The following is a 17831-nucleotide window of genomic DNA, read 5'->3' as shown; positions in this document are numbered from 1 at the left end:
CCCACAGCTCAGTCCCTCTGAGCCCCAAGTGAGCAGTGGAATTGAACACACGTGAGTGCCTGAAGTCTGTGGATGCGTTGATTCATAAATAAGCGTGTGGGCTCATTACGAAGGTGCTTGGCGCATAGCAGACGTTCATTAAACACTTGAAAAATGCACCCATGGCCGATGAATGAATGCACGAATATGAATTAGTTAATTAAAAGGCATGGATGAGCAACTGGATGTCTGTTTGTCCTCTGCAGGCAGTGGTCACCAGTAAACAGTGTTATGGGCTGGGATGAATGCCAGCTGACCAGGCCCGTGACCCCCGCCACTGCCGAGCCGCCCCTGCTCCAGCTGGTGGACCCACTCCTGGAGGTGTTCTGATGGGTGCCAGTGCCCGGGGAAGGCCAGGGGCTGCCCCTCCTGGGGGCTGCTTGCCTAATTGACCTGCTCCGGGCTGCTCCTCTGAGCAAGAAGCACCTTCCTGGCAGGTGGTGGCCCTGCCCACTGTACTGCAGACAGCTTCTCTGAAATATTTCCCCAGTAATGAGAATCTGCAAAACCTCATTAATCCTGACAGCCATAATTAGGGTTCACAGACATCGTGTCTGGGCCTAGCTCAAGCCACTATTTGCTTGCTTCTCAGACAGGAAAGGGCTGACTGCAGGAGTCTGTGAATCAAGGCCAGGCACTCGGCCGGCGGGTGCTCCGTCAACGCTCTGAGAGAAGGAGCATGCTCGGGTGCCTGGGCACCGACTAGGGAGGTAAGTGAAGTCCTTGGAGAGCTGTGTGGTGGCTCTCGGGTCCTCTCACCTGGGTCCCCAGCCCTCCCATGGTCCTCACGGGAGACTGCTTGATGGAAGACATTCCAGGCCCACCTGGGTGGCACCAGTCTTGGGCAGTGCAGAGGGCCAGTCACCCACCTGCTGCCTGAAGTGTCACCCCTCTGGCTTCTTTCTTTTGGCTTCTTTCCTACAATTTAATTTAATAGACTTGTGTGTGTGTGTGTGTGTGTGTGTGTGTGTGTTAAGCAGTCTTGAGTTCACAGAAACATGAAGGCACATTTATAGACGGTTGTATGGCGACATGCACCTGTCACGACACATCACAGGGATGGCTTCTCTGTCCTAAACACCCTTGGTGCTCCATCTATCTACCCCTGGAAACTCCTAATCCTTTCACTGTCTCCAAAATGTGGCCTTTCCCAGAATGCTGTAGAGCCACCAACACACATGCTTGGCCTTCCCATGCTGGTGTCTCAACAATACACTCGTGAGTTTCCCCCATGTCTTTTCGCGGACTAATCGCTCGTTTCTTTTTAGCGCTGAGTACTATTCCACTCTCTGGATGGACCACGCTGTATTTATTCACTCACCTTCTCAGGGACATCTTGGCCACATCCAAATTTGGGAAATTGTAAGCAAAACTACCATCAAATTCCACGAATGGGGTTTTTTGGCAGATATGAATTTTCAACTAATTTGGGTGAGTGCCAAGGCGAATGGTACGGGAATAACACTGTCCAATTTTGTGAGAAATTGCCAACTCGTGTTGCAGAGTGCTGGAGAGTGCTGGCCAGGCTCCGCGGGCGCCCCACGCTGACCGTTTGCCCCTCGCAGCCAGCATTCTGGAAGCTGGCTGTTCTCAGAGGTGCATGGTGGGGTCTCGCTGTTGTTCTGGTTTGCGTTTCCCTGAGGATGGTGACGTGGAGCATCTCTCCGCGGGCTTGTTGGCCACCTGTGTATCTTCTTCACTGTCTGCTCAGATGTTTTGCCCATTTTAATTGGGTTTTCTGTTTTTCCTCATTGTTGAGTTTGAAGAGCACTTTATCAGACACTCTGTGGGTATTTTTCCCATCTGTGGCTTATCTTCTCATGTCCTAACATCGTCTTTTGCAGAGCAGAAGGTTTTAATTTTAACAAGGTCCCGCTTTCATGCAGAGGCGGTGCCTCTCATGCTGTCGCTGAGAAGTCATTGATGCGCCCAGGGTCTTCTGGGTTTTTCTTCTCTGATCTAGAAGTTTTCAGACCTTACGTTGAAATCTGTGATCCATTTCAAGTTGACTTTTATGAAAGGTGTTAGGTCTGTGTCTAACTTTCACTGTTTTGCATGTGGGTGTCCAGGGCTCTCCTTTTAAAATGTGGTCCTTGCCCTGCCTGCACACGGCCATCCTGCTCCCGGCCCAGCCTGGAGGCCGGGGAGGGGGCATGGGTCACAGCCTTCCCTGGGGGGCACGCCTGCACCCTGGTGCCTGGTCTCTGCCCCTCAAGATGAGAAAAAAGCCCAATCACCAGCCCTGTGCTCAGTCCTCGTGCACACATGTGGCTGGGGCAGTGGACCCACAGAAGCCGGTGTTTCGTTCCTGTTCCCTTCCAGGCAGGTGCCCGTGGGCTGTGCAGGCCCTCATGCTGATGATGCTGGCTGGTGGGGTCCAGGCTGCCAGCCACTCTTCCCTGGGCCAGGCCCCTGCTTCAGGCCACAATGGGTCTGCGGAGGAGACACTCAGCTGTGGCATAGCCTGCTGGGGACCCCGAGAGGGCTCAAGGATGTGGGGGCGCAGACACAGATAGGAAGCCATTTGGGGGGGTAGGGAAGGAGGAGGAGGTACCATCCAAGGGAGACTTATGGGCCAGAAAAAAATTAGTTGAAAGTATCGGTGAGAAGAGAGGGGGACACGGAGACATCTCAGTACTTCCCTGGAGGAGGGTCCGGCAGGAGCACATGTGGCAGTGCCACAGGATATGGTGTTGTTGGCTGCTTCTGCCAAGGGCCACCAGGGGTTGTACAGCTCTGGCTCATACTGGCATTCACAGTGAAGAACCCACATGCCGGGGGCCTCTGGGGCGTCCCCGCACAGGGTGTCAGAAAGGGCTAGTAGTGGGACTCAGGCTTGTGTTAAGTGATTCTGGGAGGTTCAAGGAAAGTGGGGTTTACTCTGCATTGGGTGCCATCAGAAGGCAGGTGTGGGGGGGGTTTTGCTTGCAAGGCAGTGTTGGGAAAGGCCAGGGGGCCTGGGATGCCTCTGGGTGGTTGGGGGGACCCCGAGGGCCTCAGTAGAGCTGACCAGGGGCAGGGAGCACCAGAAGCCCCCTCACTCTGGGGTGGAGTCCCTGTGTCTAGGTTCTGGGAGCTGTAAGGAGGAGAGGCTCTCGGGGCCTGCCTAAAAGCAGCCACCTGGGGCCTTGCTCTCTGGGACCAGCTATGCAGCGTCAGGTGCTGGAGACACAGTGGGGAGCTGGACAGAGCCTGAGCCCTGGGCTGAGGCTCTGCGTGGACACTTCAGCCTTCAATTCCGGCATAATTTTATTTATTTTTATCTTAATGCATTTTTTTTCATGGTTGAAAACACAGTCTCATATCGCCCACCATGAATTGGCCCAGCAGGTGTGGTCATCGGCCTCTCTGGGGTCTCCTCTCCTGGAAGCTCAGGGGCACAGTCAGGCAGGCTGGGCAGCTGGGTCCCAGGGTGGCCATCCTCACCCTTCCATCGCCAGGTTCCCCAGTTCTCACTATCCCTCCCCCACCCCCGTGTGCCTGGAACCCAGGACCGGATGGTTCCACACTCACATCCCGCACCCCTTCCTTTCTTGTAAAAACCAACAGTGATTGGGGCTGAATGGAACTGCACTGGGCACTGCGTGTGACATCCTTGCTGTTCCTGCGAAGGTAGGTGATGCCTTCCCCACCTTACAGATGAGAACACGGAGGGTCGGGGTCGAGAGTTGGTGCCCAGGGCTCTCTTTCCTCTCTGCACTGCCTCTTGGGCACAACTGGTGCTTTGATCGTACCTGAGGCGGGACGAGGGGGGCACCCTGTCCACCCCAGAATCCCTGGTGTCCCGTTTTTCCCGCATCGGGGGGCACTCCTGGGGACTTGCTTCATGGCTTCCAGAGCTCAGCTGCAGGGGGGTGAGGGCTGTGGGGGGGTGAGGGCCACGGGAAGGCAGCCCTGACTCCGGGCGGCTGGCAGCAGTTCCCTCCAATTAGCAGGAACGAGCAAGCGTGGCACACGAGGGACCTCCGTGGTTAGGAGGTCATTATCTTGTTCCTTCTTTTAATTACCTGTGGGCAAGGGCTGTGGCAGCAACACCAGGGAGGGCTCTCTGCTCTGAGGCAGGCCACATGGAGCGAGATCTGCGGGCTCAAACCTAGGTGGCGCTCTACTGTCTCCCAATGTGGTCTGGGTGGGGGAGGACACAGCTGGGCACCTCGGGGCCACTTGAGGCCTGAGCCTCAGGGCTGTGGTTGTGAGACCCTGGCTGGGCCGTGGCCTGATGAGGCCTCAGAGGCCCCTTAATGCTCCTCTTGCAATGACCTGTCCATCCAGGCCCTGTTCTCAAGGAAGCTCCTGAGCTAAGGCGAGCATGAGTGTCTGGGGAACATGTGGGCCTGGAATCATGTGGATGCCTGTTTGGAACCCAGCCTGTGCCCGGTGCTTCCACACGTGGACACTTGTCTTGCCAAGACTCAACAAGCTGGCATCGTTGTCATACTTGCCCAGAGTCACCCAGTTATTGACTGTGGAGGACCAGATTCCAGCCCACGTCTGTGTGGCCCCTTGAGCCTGTGTTGCACGCGGTGCCACCCACAAGTGAGGGCAGTCCTGTTTGTTCCACTGGCTTTGGGACCCCGGGCAAGGAAGCCCCTCCTTGGGCGCTATGGCTGACAGTTGCTCCCAGGGATACTGGCTGGGACTTGATCTTGGGGCCTACAGGGACCTCAAGAGCTGGTGTAGGGACCCAATGACTCACCCTAACAGGGTCTGCAGGGCTACACCCAGGCCACGCCCCCCCCCCCCCAATTCTACTCCTTGGTGTTACTGAACCCAGGAAAGCCAGCACTTCTACTCACGAGGTCACATGCAAGGTCAGTGCCGAAGTCTGGCCCACCCATCGCGGGGTGGGGCCCCAGTAGGGCTGCTCTGGGGACGCCGTGGCTACCCCGCTGAGGCCCGAGTGAGTTGCCCAGGGCAGTGGGTCAGCCCTGTGCTGACTCTCCCCACCCCGTTGGCTGATGGAGTTGGCTAAGCAAACAGCGGCCCCAGAGAACCCTCTGGAGTTCGGAAATTCCGATAGCATTTCTGTAAAGTGTCATAGCTGATGCAGCAGGTGCCTCTGATGGTTTCAGGGGGAGGAGAAAGTAATTTGGAGCAGAGAAATAGCTATTGATTGAGGCCAGAAGTTACCACCGCCAGCCATCTCCGGGTCCCTGGCTCAGTCTCCCGCTGCAACACCCCCATCCAAGGGTGTTCCCAACACAGGCACGGCTGTGAGGTCGGCACATGCCGTGCCAGCCCCACTTCTTAGGCGAGGAATCCAAGGCCCGGTGGGCTCTGCTCTCCCCGCACCTACCTCTCGGGTCCTCTTGCGCCAGAGACGTGTTGACCCGATGCACCCGGCAGGTCTCGGAAGTTTGACACTTGAACTGGAAAGGCTGGCGTCCGTCTGTGTGCACGGACAGCAGGCAGTGGGCAGCACAGCAGCCCAGTCTCTTCCCGTAATGTTCTCCACATATGCAAACCACAGGTGGGTCCAGGGTAGGGGGGTGGCATGGAAGCCTCAGCAGGTTCTCTGCTGGGTGGGGGGTGTGGGGAGCCCCAGTTTCTGCTCTGCACAAGTTCAAGTTTGCATGATGAGCTGAAATATCTTCATCAAGAGCAAAGGCCGTGTTCTTGGCCCATGAGGGGGTCTCTCAGGGTCTGTGCTGCCCTGGCCGTGGGTGGGGAGGGGCAAGGGGCGCTGGGCTGGGGGCAGCGAGGAAGGGTGTGTCAGGTCCCCCTGCTGCCTCTGCATTGGCTCCTTTAAACAAGCATGACCCAGAGGCAGGAGGCACCACAGACCACACGGGACACTCAGGAGGGCAATTGCAGCTGGGAGTGCAGTAGGGAGGCACTGGGGCGGGGGGGGGGGGGGGGGGGGGGGGGGTGGCACCCAGGACTAGGAGGTGCTTGTTTCAGGGCCCTGGCAGAAGGGAGCTGCTGTGGGGGCATCACCTTGACCCTGGCCTCCTCCGGGCAGGATGGGGGTCCCTATAGGCTCATGGTGATGCCAGGGTGTCCACCCAGATTTCCTCTCTGGGCCCCAGCACCCCCCCCCCCCAGCTGCAGGGCAACACCTGCTGACACTCCTGGTCCAAGGTCACTACCCTCTTGGGTCGGGGGGATGGCAGTCTGTGCCAATGATGCACGGGGCACAGAGGCCTGTCCGCCTTGCCTCAATTCGGGGTGAGTCTGGGGGGGCCTAGCTCCAGAGACTGCCCTGGGCCTGTGTAGGTTGGCTGCAGGCCAGCTCAGCCCTCTGCCTGCCCTGCCTCCCCTAGCTCCTAGCAGGTGAGCCTCCAAGGACCTTCTCCCCCAGGAGCCTGCTTCTTGGGAAACCAAGAGGGGACAGGCCCTCCGCCAATGGGCAGGCTCCACTTGTCCTCTCCTCCCCAGAGGGCGCAGGCCCAGCTGGGAGCCTCTGCCTGTCACCCAGGAGCTTCTGCACACCCCAGGCTGCCCTGGGCTGTGCCCTCGGACTCTGCCTCCCTGCTCTATCAGACTGTCAGAGGAATCCCCTTCCCTGCCTCGCCGGGGGACATCTGCAGGGGTCTGGAAGCCTGTGGCCCAGGGTGGAAGTCCCATACTCAGCCATCCGGGACCATTTGCCACGTGCCTGGGAAGGCAGGGTGGCTGGTGTGCGGGGCACAGCTCTGCAGATGACACCTTCCCGGGTCTCAGTGCCCCCATCTATAAAGGAGGGACGCCTGACTGGTGCAGGGGTAAAGGCAAAGGTCCCCCTGAGCAATCAGTAAGCGCTCAGTTAACGTCAATGATGTTGCTCTACTTGCTGCTGTCGCTGGCCCTCAGTGTAGTCTGCGTTGCCATCAGGATGGAGCACCCCGGCCTCATCCCCCTGCCCGACCCGGGGCTGCTGTCTAGGTGGCAGGTCCTGACTCTGTCCCTTGCAGTCTCCTTGGCAGGGCCATAGAGGGGAGGTGGGCCTGGGGCTCGGGCTGGCGAGGAGGGTGCCCCAGCTCAGGCCGGGCCCCGGGTGTTGAACGGGGCTCTGTGCCTGCTCCCAGTGCTTCGCGCTCCTCGGGAGGAAGCAGATGGGGCTGTCAGCTTTGCTTATGCCCAGCCTTCCCAAAACCAGCCAAGCGTGCCCCGGAACAGGGGAGCGGCTCCTCAGAGCAGCTGGTGGGGCTCCAGGCTGGCATCTCTTGGGGCCCAGTGACGCTGATTAGCAGGAAATAATGTGCAGGCAGAGGGAGCGGGCCCAGCGAGGACCTGCTGGCCCGGGGCCCAGAGCTGTCATCAGGGCCGGTGTGCCCAGGAGGCCGGGGGGGTGCGCAGCCGGCTTCCCTCACCCACAGCTGGCCCCTTCCATCAGCGTCTGCCTCGGGCCCGCTGGGGCTCAGCCCCAGACCTGGGATTCCAGGAGGGATTTATCACTTACATTTTGTCCATGACGGAGGCCCCGAGAGGCAGGCCTCGCCGGGGGCCCCACGCCAAGTGTGTTCTGCTCAGCTCTGCTCACCCGGAGCTCACTTTGTGTGCTCAAAACAAAGCCACGTTTCTGTGCGCTCCGGCACTTACCTGTCTTCCCCTCCTGTCTCCTGCAAAATGTAACTCACTCCAGTTTGATGTACCGGTCACACAGGTCATGACACAAAAACCAGAGAATCCTCAGAATTGGAAAAAAAAAAGAGGAAGGAATCCTCCCGAATCTCTTGTCTGGAAGGGGACCTTGTGTATGATGTGGTGACCTAGCTTCCATGCACGTGAGGCAGGTGACTTTATGGCACCCCCACGTGCTGTTTGGTACTCGCTGATATCACAGCAGTTTATCAGGAGCCCCACACCCGCTCCACAGGAGCGTCTCCACCACATGGCTCGGCCTGAGCAGCGTTCCGGGAGTGCATACGTGTGTGCCCACATGTGTTCGAACCTCTCTCCTTCGACATTTAAAGTGGTTTTTAAAGCATTAAACAGCTGTGTGCACAGCCTTAATTATTTCCTTGTGAACAATTCCTAGAAGTGAAATTGCTAGGTCAGAGAGGGTACACATATGTGTGTGTTTTCTGGAATAAAGTGTTATTGTATGGGGTTTGTTTTAAAAATGGTTTTATTAAAAAAAAAACGGTTTTATTGGGACACCTGGGTGGCTCAGCAGTTGAGCATCTGCCTTTGGCCCCGGGTGTGATTCTGGGGTCCCGGGATGGGGTCCCGGGATTGAATCCCGCATTGGGCTCCCTGCATGGAGCCTGCTTCTCCCTCTGCCTGTGTCTCTGCCTCTCTCTGTGTGTCTCTCATGAATAAATACATAGTATCTTTAAAAAAAAAAACCAGTTTTATTGAGATAGGATTCATGTGCACATGGTTCTGTGATTTTTAGTGTCTTCACGGGGTTGTGTGACCACAATCACAATCAATGTGAAGACATTTTCATTGCCCCCAAAAGGGAACTCCCATCCCCACTGGACTGCCTTGAACCCCCGTGCCCGCCGCCCCCTGCTGTGCCATCCATCTCTGTGAACCTGCCTGTTCTGTACGTTCCTATGAATGGCATTCTGCAACATGTGGTCCTGCGTGCCATTCTTGAGCTCATCCGTGTCATAGTGTGAACCAGAACCCCGTGCCCTGGTGTTGCCTGGAATCTCCTCTGGAGGTGGCACAAATGTTTTTCAGGCTTCATGGTGCTCCCCAAAAGCTGCATCTCCTCCAACGGCTAGCGGGAGATGGGGGTGTCCACTGGGCCTTGGTCCTGTTGGGCTTTCTGCGCTGGCGTGCAGACAGGGTCCCAGCTAGGGTCACATAGAGCCCCGGGAAGGCCATCACTCTCTCCACACTGTCACAGCAGTCTTTAGAAAAATCTTCAAACCAGAGAAATTTTAATTCACTTTAATTTTAAAAAATGCCGTGGGATAGAGCAGCCCTTTTTGGGGGGGTTGGCATTGGAAAAATTGACATCAATCTCATCACACTTAACACAATAGAAGGTGGGATACTTTTTTAAAAACTGTGGTTGCTATGACAACATGGGAGGAGGCCAGTTGCATTTGCTGCCTCCGAGGGACTCAGACACTGCCCCTCCTTTGAGGCCATCCAGCGCTCGAGGGACTCAGACACTGCCCCTCCTTTGAGGCCATCCAGCGCTCGGCAGCCTTAGGGGGGCAGGGACTGCCCCTTGGAGGCCGTCATCCTCTGCCGGTGCTGAGGCCCGCATCGCCCCCCTCACCAGCCTGCACGCTGATGGTCAGCTCTGCAGCAGCCTTACATGTGACTCTGTGCCTCTCGCGTTGTCAGGCCAGCAGTTCACAGGCAGGGAATGAGGCCTGAGGAATGGCGTTCCCACCCCGGAACCCTGACCCCACCTGGAGCTGGCCTACCTGGACTCCTCCTGGCCCCAGAAAGACAGGCTCCTGGGCCCCAGTCAGTGGAGACGAGACATCAGCCCTGGCGGGGGCTGGCCACTGCACCTGGAACCATCCCATCCTGCATGCCACCGTGACTGGAGCTGGCTGGAGGAGGGGAGCACGTGGGTTGCCAGCTGAATGAAAGGAAGAGAATGGTCAAGTGCTGGAGGGCTGCTCTTGGGGTCTGGAACGTTCCAGGCTATGGAACAGGCCGTCTGCGTGGGCACCTCGCAACAGAAAAGGCAGCCTCGAGCCCCACCTCCCAGGACACAGGACCCCCCCTGGATGGAGACCCATGAGAATGGGTGCTGAGCTCCCCTACACTTACAGGGATCTCCCTCTTCTCTGGAAGTGGACTGGGAGAGGAGCCGCAGTGTAAGCCAGCCGCAGCCAGAGGGCCAGGGCCCCAGGGAGCAGGGGGCTCTGACCTCGTCGCAGGGACAGGAGTCTCACCGGTCACTCGGCCACGTGAGAGAAGGTGCAAACAAACCTCTGTCTCTGGTCGGGGCCTGGGTGCGATTAATATTTCATACCCCAAGAAGGCGCTGACATTTTGCTGGATGGCTTCAATTAGCTCCCGAGCCTCGTTCCCGTGCTGATAATCAGCCTGCTTATCATAATGGTTTATTAATCTGTTTCGCAGTGTGAACCAGTCACGCGGCATGCTTCGCGGGTCCCTCCTGCTGCCGCCTGGAGTGGACAGAAATGGCTTGGGCCCGCGGTTGCTTGTTAAGGGCGGGGGTCCCATTCTTGGAGGGCTGGGCCAGGGAGCGGGTATGCAGGAGGCTCACAGCATTGGGGAGGGGGCTGCCCCCGTGTCCCTGAGCTCAGGGGGCCCTTCTGGACCAAGTGCAGGGGTGGGAGATCCAGGCCATGGTGTACCCCTCTCTTTTCTGCCTCTGCCCCTTGCTGCCACCCCTTGACCCTCAGGGGAATGCTCTGGAAGAAATCTCTACATGGGAAATTTGAGATGGGGTGAAGTAGAAGGGGAAAACAGGAGACAGTGGGATCATTTGAGTGGGCAGCTTTTTGGTTCTAGAAAGGATTTTTATGCAGAGGCTGTCACATTCTGTGTTCTGTGGACCTGCTATCCCGGCCAGGGTGGGCCGCATGACCCCAAGGAGCCCCTGCTAGACACGCCTCGAGGGCTGGAAGCAGGGCCTCCCGGGGCAGTGGGTGTTGGGCTCCCCCTTATGCCGCGTGGCCAGGCAGGGGGGTGAGGGTCCTTCCTCCTGTGTCTCCCTGGAGCACCTGTGAATGAGCTGCTTGCGGAGGGACAGAGGGCCAGAGGGACGGTCAGAGAGCTCTGCTCAGTACCGGTGGGGGGCTCAGGGCGTGGGGGAAGGGCTGGGAAAGGCAGAGGCAGGGCTGAGCCACTCGGGGAGCGGGCGGGGGCCAGGGGGGCCAGGCCAGAGTCCAAAACAAAGTGTGGCTAAGGAGGTGCTTTCTTCACTTGGAGTGATTTCAAAATAAAAACAGAAGTTGTAAAGCAGGACGGGGATGCTCTGTATGGCTCCCCTGTCATGTCACAGTCCTAGGAAGCACGAGTAAGAACTGAGTTGGTGTGTGACAGTCTGGAGGCCTCTGAGGTCGGGGGTGGGGGTGGGGGTGGGAGGGGCTCACCTGCTGGGTGCCGGGTCCCTTCCAGCCGGACCACCTCCCGCCCTAGTCCCACCTGGCCTTCCTTTGGGGCAGCGCCGGTCCCTTGTTCTATAGAATGTCTCACAAACTGGGTTTGTCAAACACTCTTTCACGACTGGATGGACACTCTATGTTTCCGCAGGAGGACGGGGTGGGTCGGGGTGGGGGGAAGCCAGGGGTCCTTCTCGGGGTGGGGGAGACGCCGGGGCCATGTGTCTGTGTGCCATTCCTTAAGCTGCTGCCTTCTGGGCTTCTCCACTGCAACTTTTTCTCTTGAAAAATTATTTCAAAATATTTTCTCTTAAAAAATACTTTTATTTTTCTCCTTATAATTAATGAAGGGTTTGAGGGAGATGCTTCAAGCCTATACAAATGCATGGCTCCTTCCCAAACCTTCATTTGTTGTTTGGGGTGCCCGTAGGTGGATCTTGCTGGTGGCCAGTCTTACCGTGATGCTTGGATGCTGTTCTGCTCCCTTGTCCCCTCCACATTTAGTAATTAGAATCTTCTCTAAGGAAGAGCCATCCCTTCCCCTTGGTTAATTATTCAGGGGTTTGTTTCTGCCAGGATCGGACCAGTGGACGTGTATTTTGCTGTGGGGTAAAATGTACCATTCTCCATATTTCCGTTCTTGCCAGGATCGCTCCAGCCTTGGCCGCAGCAGCTCCATGGCTCTGGCTCCCGTGCCCCAGCAGCACGCCTGCACCGGATTTGTGCACAGATTCCCCGACATCACAGGATGCTCCGAGCTTGGCTCCACCCCTGGAACCTGCCTCTTCTCCAGGGAGGCCAAGGGGATTCTAGAAAAGGAGGCCAAATGTTTAGCTTCGGATCTTCTGCAGTACAGCTTCCATGCCCCCGCTTCCACCCGGGGGTGTTACCGAGTCACCAGCCAAAGTCCAGGCCCTGTCTCGTCCAAGGGGCTGAGTCCCTCATTTGTGTTGGCAGAAAGGTGGAGAGAAGGAAGCCGGTCTGGCAGGTGGAGACAGAGAATGGATCTAGAGACTCAGGGATGGCTGGTGGCGGCCAGTGGGGGCTGGTGAGGGGTCTGGTCATGGGCAGTGGGGTCAGTGGGGGCTGGTGGGGGGTGTGGTGGTGGGCAGTGGGGTCAGTGGGAGCTGGTGGGGGGGTGTGGTGGGGGTCAGTGGAGGTCAGTGGGGGGTGTCAGTGGGGGCCAGCGGGGGGTTTGGTGGTGGGCAGTGGGGGTCAGTGGGGGCTGGTGGAAGCAGGAACTTGAGGCAGAGAAGACTGGCACATGGCTGAGCCCCTGTGAGAGGGTACTGGGTGACCTGGCTGTGGGGGTAGTGAGTGACCTTGTCAGACTGAGGAAGGGACCCTGGCTGAGTACACGGAGGAGAGTTCTCCCGCCCATGAACACTGTCTGCCCCACGACACTGCTTTGGCCACGGCTGCGCTTCGCACGGACCCTCCTGCTCGGTTCTCTGGGCTCCTCGGAGGCTTCATCAGACCTGAGCTCAACCTTGGGCCCCAGCGACTGAGAACTCCAGGTGGAGCCCCTGTCCCTCCCCGTAGCTGGTCTCTGACCCTTCCCTCTGCTTGAAGCCTGAGCTCCTGACCCTGCTGGCACTTTTCTTAATCACCAGTAAATCCCTGTCACGTGCAAAGCCTTTCCTCATACACCTGGGAGCACACACCTGTGAGCACACACCTGCAAGCTTTTGTCTGCCCACTGCTCCCTGGGGACCCCTGAACCATTTTACTCCTGACTGACCTGTGGGGTTTCCCTGACCATGCCTGTTCTGATGCCAGCCCGAGAGCCCCTCCCGATGCCTGGCTCCTGCCCTCACCTCTTAGCAATGTCACCAGACTCTCCTTCCACCCCAGCTTCCACCACTAGACCAGCGGGGGTCCCCCGGGGCTCTGGGAGCTCATCTCTGTAACCGATTTCCTTCCTCACTGCTGTCGACTTGCATCTGACTTTTAGTGCCAGGCTGCAAATCTCGGCAAAGGCCGCCCATAAAAGCCACCGAGGCTTCTGACAGTAGCTTGACAGCCCTCCTCCTCAGGGCTTTGCAGGGGAGACGGGAACAGGGAGCTCTGGCTGTCCAGAGGATAGAGGGAGGGGAAAGGAGTGGCCCCGGTCCAGGCTTGTCTCGGGATGGGATTGAGGCCACCCTGGCCTTGGCACATACTCTCAGATACTGGGACTTGGGACCTGACCAGAAACTGGGCGTCTGAGTTTGCAGAGAGAAGGAGTAGACAGGGAGGTTTGGGGAGGGAGCCCAGGGTGGGAATCAGTGAGGCATAGAGGGCCAGGGAACACACTGGGTCCCCCCTCCCTGAGCTTTGGGTTGCCCATCTTGAGTGGAGCTGTGTGCCCAGGCTGCTGTGGTGGGGAGTGGGTAAAATACTGTGGTGAGTGTGGGCAAGAGACCAAGGTCAGGCAGCTGTCAACAGGGGTGATGCACGACCGCGCGGGACTCTTTGCGGGCCAGGCTGGGGACAGGGCCTGGGCAGGATGGCACGGCAGCAATTCCCTCTCCCTTGCTCCCATGCATGCAGGCCCCTCTGGTCTCCTCTTGTCCAGACTACAGCGAGACCTCCTCCTTCTCCCATCCTGCCCATGGCTCATGACCCCCACAGCCCCAGGGATCCTTCTCTTGCACAGCAGCTCTCAAAGTGTGGTCTCTGCCCAGCAGTACCAGCTGGGAGCGTGTTAGAGATGCGCCTCTCAGGCCCCACTGCACACCTGCTTAATCGGAGGCCCCTGGGTGGGGTGGGGGGCTGCGCTCTGGGGATCCCGCCACACACTCTGGAGTGGGGGGCACTGTGCCGGCACAGGTCAGGCCAGCTCCGTCCCCAAGGGATCCACCATGGGTTCCCATCACAGCAGGGGGATTTATCAGTGCTTTCCATGGGCTGGGAACCTGCTCCGTCCCTGTAAGTCTCACAGATGGTGGACAAATAGACGTTGTATATCTCCTGTTGTGGGGTGGTGGAGACCCAAGGCAGAAGGTGGGGGCGGCGGTGGCATGTTCCAGGTAACCCAGCTGGCTCCTCCTGTCCCTCCTGGGGACCGAGGCCTGGAGGGGAAGGGGCAGGCCCTGTGTTCGCTCCATCTGCCTAAGGCTGGCCGCCCTCCCTGCTGCCCCAGCTCCGACCTTCACCCGAGTGGCACAGGATGATGGGTTTAGGGCTGCATTCCGTCTCCCCACGCAGCCCGCAGAGACAGCCCCATGCCGCCTCCTCAGTGTCGCAGGCATTTAAATTGCCGTTTTATTTAAATTTATGTCCAAGGATACAGGCGGAGAAAGGGCCATTTCAAAGTCAGTTTCTGCTTTATGGCTTTACAGGGGATCACATCGGGCAGCTGTTGGAAATATCTTGCTGCTCCCAGCACAACACGGAATCACGTGGCTCGCACAGGCTCTAGCGATTCCCGGGAAGAGATTCCACCTCCCAGCCGGGGAGCTCTTGCTCTGTACCCCAGCTCCAGCCTGACACCTGTTCCTCCCTCCTGCTGAGCCCTGACCCCAGTCCCAGGCTTGGCCCTGACGTCAGCCCCAGGTTGAACCCTGACCCCAGGCCCCAGGCTCAGCCCTGAACACAGCCCCAGGTATGGCCTTGACCCCAGCCCCAGGTATGGCCCTGACCCCAGGCCCAGGCTCGGCCCTGACCTGGAGTACATTAACTCTTTACAAGGCCACGTGATTGCATGTGAGGGCAGTAGGGTCAATGGGAGCTGACACAGTTCCACAAACAGCTTTACTTATTTATTTATTTTTTAAGATTTTATTTATTTATTCATGAGAGACACACAGAGAGAGAGAGAGAGAGAGTCAGCGACACAGACAGAGGGAGAAGCAGGCTCCATGCTGACGTGGGTCTCGATCCCAGGTCTCCAGGATCCGGCCCTGGGCTGAAGGCAACACTAAATCACTGAGCCACCCGGGCTGCCCCACAAACAGCTTTAGACCGACCTACTATGCAGAGGCTCAGCCCAAACGCTTTGCGGTTCTGGGCAGCTGATTTCCACAGCTGGAGGAACATCTGCCCACGTACCCCGAGCTGATGAGGCTGCACACGGTTGGCCGCTCCGGACTCCCCTCCCTCGTGCGCGGAGCAGCAGCTGCAGCCCACGGGGCCCGGCACCCGGGCAGCCAGGCTGAGACGGGGCTCGGTCTGCACCTTGCAGGCAGAGTGCGATCACATATGGGGGAGTGCTTCATGAACCCCGTGAGGGGGGCTCCTGGAGTCTGTCTGGCACCTGAGAGGAGGGAGCATGTGGCAGACGCCAGGTCACGATGTTCCAGAGGCGACCTTGGGTTCCTCCAGCGCTCTGTAGCAGAAGCGCGTTCCTCCAGCACCTGTGAAGGGTGTACCCAGGGGCAGGGGGCTGGTGTGACGCACGCTGGCGGAGGAGGCCTTCCTAAGGCGGGGTCCTCGCCCCAGGCTCCAGACCCCATGCTGCTTCAGCGGCAGGTGCCTCAGTGTCCCTGCCTGTAGAGTGGGCGCAGCCCGGGGCAGGGGCAGTGTTTTCTTCCTCTGACCCAGGCGTGGGCTGGCTTGGGTGAGGAGGCCTCCCTGCACGTATGTTCCTGACCCTGGGCAGCCCAGCTTGTACCCTGGGTGGGGACTGTTATGAATCTGTCCCCCCGGCTCTCTGAGCTCTCCCCTCGTCTCCAGAATCAGTTCGGCACCTGACCAACTGGGGGCAGGACATGGACACCTGAAAGGATGGTGTAGACCAGGGAAGGCCCGTCAGAGGCTGTGAGCCTTGGGGCAAATTGTTCCCTCGCTAGTATCAGGGTCCGTGCACCGTACACGCACGTCCCTGCTGGTCGGAGGGACGCAGGAGGCCTGGTGTCCCCTGGAGCAAGGCCAAGTGCGTTCTGACCCAAGGGCCTCCTGCACCCCGGGCTTCGGGGCAGGGCTGAAGGCCTGCTGGCCATCCTGGCTCATTGTTCTGCCTCCCCTGCCTCCCCTTCCTCCCACTGATGATTCCTGACTTTGGTCCCAAAGATGCGGCTGCAGAGAACCAGAGACTCAGTTGGCACCTGCACTGTGTTCAGATGAACCTAGGAAGGTGTGAAATTTCCTAGGGGAGCCCTGCAGGAGATGTGGTGGGTAAGATGCAGGGGGAACTGAAGGTGGGAACCCACAGCTGTGCTGCCCGGTGACCAGGCCTTCTGGGAGGAGCAAGGGGCTTATCCTGGTTCCTAAAGAGGGCAGTTGCCTGGGCACCAAGACCCCTGTGCCCTGTCCCAACTGGGGCAGGGTCTCAGTTTCCCTATCTGTGGTTTTCAGCTCAGGGACTGGTGGTAGGGATCTGAGTGCCCCTCCCCCCACCGCCACCACCCTGTGTCCCCAGGGTTCCCTGGGTGCATCTCCTGGGGGAAGCTGCCTCACTGTGGGTACTGGAGGCCCTGGGCTGGGAGCCCAGAGTCTGGAGGACCAGGGGCCAGAGCAGCAGGATCCATCTTGCACTGGAACCCTGGCTCTGGCCTGGCCAGCTCTGGCCATGCACGGGGAGGGCACGGGGATTTGAGGGGTTCAGCCCCACACTGCCCTGCCGCAAGCTCTCTGAGCCCAGGGGAGTTTCTCCTTGGGCCCGCAGTCTCGAGGCTGTTCACTCCTCCTTTACTCACTCAAGAAACATTTGGCGAGTGTCTGTTGGGTGCAGGACGCAAACCCCTGGTGGCACGGAGCAGAGACTCTAGTGCAGGGGAGAAGGGAAGAGGACACAGACAAAAGCAGAAGGGAGTCTGAGGCCGCAATGGACAAGACCCTAAGGCCCGGCCCGGTTCCGAGTGTGGGGCCCGGGCCTTTGCCGAGGACTGCGTGGGAGAAGGTGTCACCATGCCTGGGCTGGGCCATGTGCCTGGCAGGGAGGCTGAGTAGGCCCTCCCCTGCCCCTTGCCCGTTGGAAGAGTCGAGGGAGGCCCTGGGGCCCGAGGTCTGGGAGGGGTCCCGACAGTGGGCGCCGGACAGATTGACCAAGGAAGAATTCCCAGTCCAAGCCGAGATGAGAAGGTACATGGAAGCGTCCAGTATGTTCCTGGGTCCTGCAGGTGCTCTGCTGGCCTGTTCGTGCTCGGTGGTCTGTCCTCACCATACTCCAGCCTTTGTCCACAGGATGGCGGGTGGTGGGTCTGGCCCGGAGGGTGTGCTCACTCACAGGTGAAGCACGTCTGCAGAGCACCAGGTGTGCCCGCTGCAGGCCATGGGGGGAAGGATGTGACCGGCCCCCTCTGACGGCTCACCCCAGGAGCATCCCGCTGATTCCGGAGTTGGGAGCGCACCAGGGGGAGGCCACCGCAGCTGAGTTCTGGAGGACACTGGTGAGCTGGGTGTGGGGGGGAAGAACTCTGGCAGAGGGGACATTGTGAGCAGAGTCTGACCGTGGGAGTGAGTGTGGCTGCGGTCAGGGGTAAGGACCATGGGGTGCTGAGGTGCCAGGAGCAGGACCTGAGGCTGAGGGGTCTGGCAGGACACAGGGTGTGTCCTGAGAAGAGGGGTGCCCAGCAGGGGAGCAGCAGGGAAGGTTTGTGCGTGACGGGCTCCCCACGTGGGTGGGAGGGGACAGGGTGGAAGCAAGCAGGGGTGATGGGGATGGGGAGGGAAGGGACCAGCTGGGCCTGAGAAGGGGGCCAGCAGAAGAGGGTGATGGCCTTGGGGGCGGATGGTGGTGACAGGGGAGCAGCATCTGGACTGTTGGGTCTCTGTGAGGAGGAGGAGCCCGAGGGAGGGTCCTGAGCGGAGCCCCCCACAGAGGATGATGGCAGGTGGAGATTCCCCCAGGGGGAGGGGCAGCCAGGCGCAAGGCCCCATCTGGGGACGTCACCCCAG

This window comes from Canis lupus, chromosome 9 (assembly GCF_011100685.1).
Source record: "Canis lupus familiaris isolate Mischka breed German Shepherd chromosome 9, alternate assembly UU_Cfam_GSD_1.0, whole genome shotgun sequence".
Classification (NCBI taxonomy): Eukaryota; Metazoa; Chordata; class Mammalia; order Carnivora; family Canidae; genus Canis; species Canis lupus.
The sequence above is the reverse complement of the archived record's forward strand: the minus strand, read 5'-3'. Positions refer to the sequence as shown.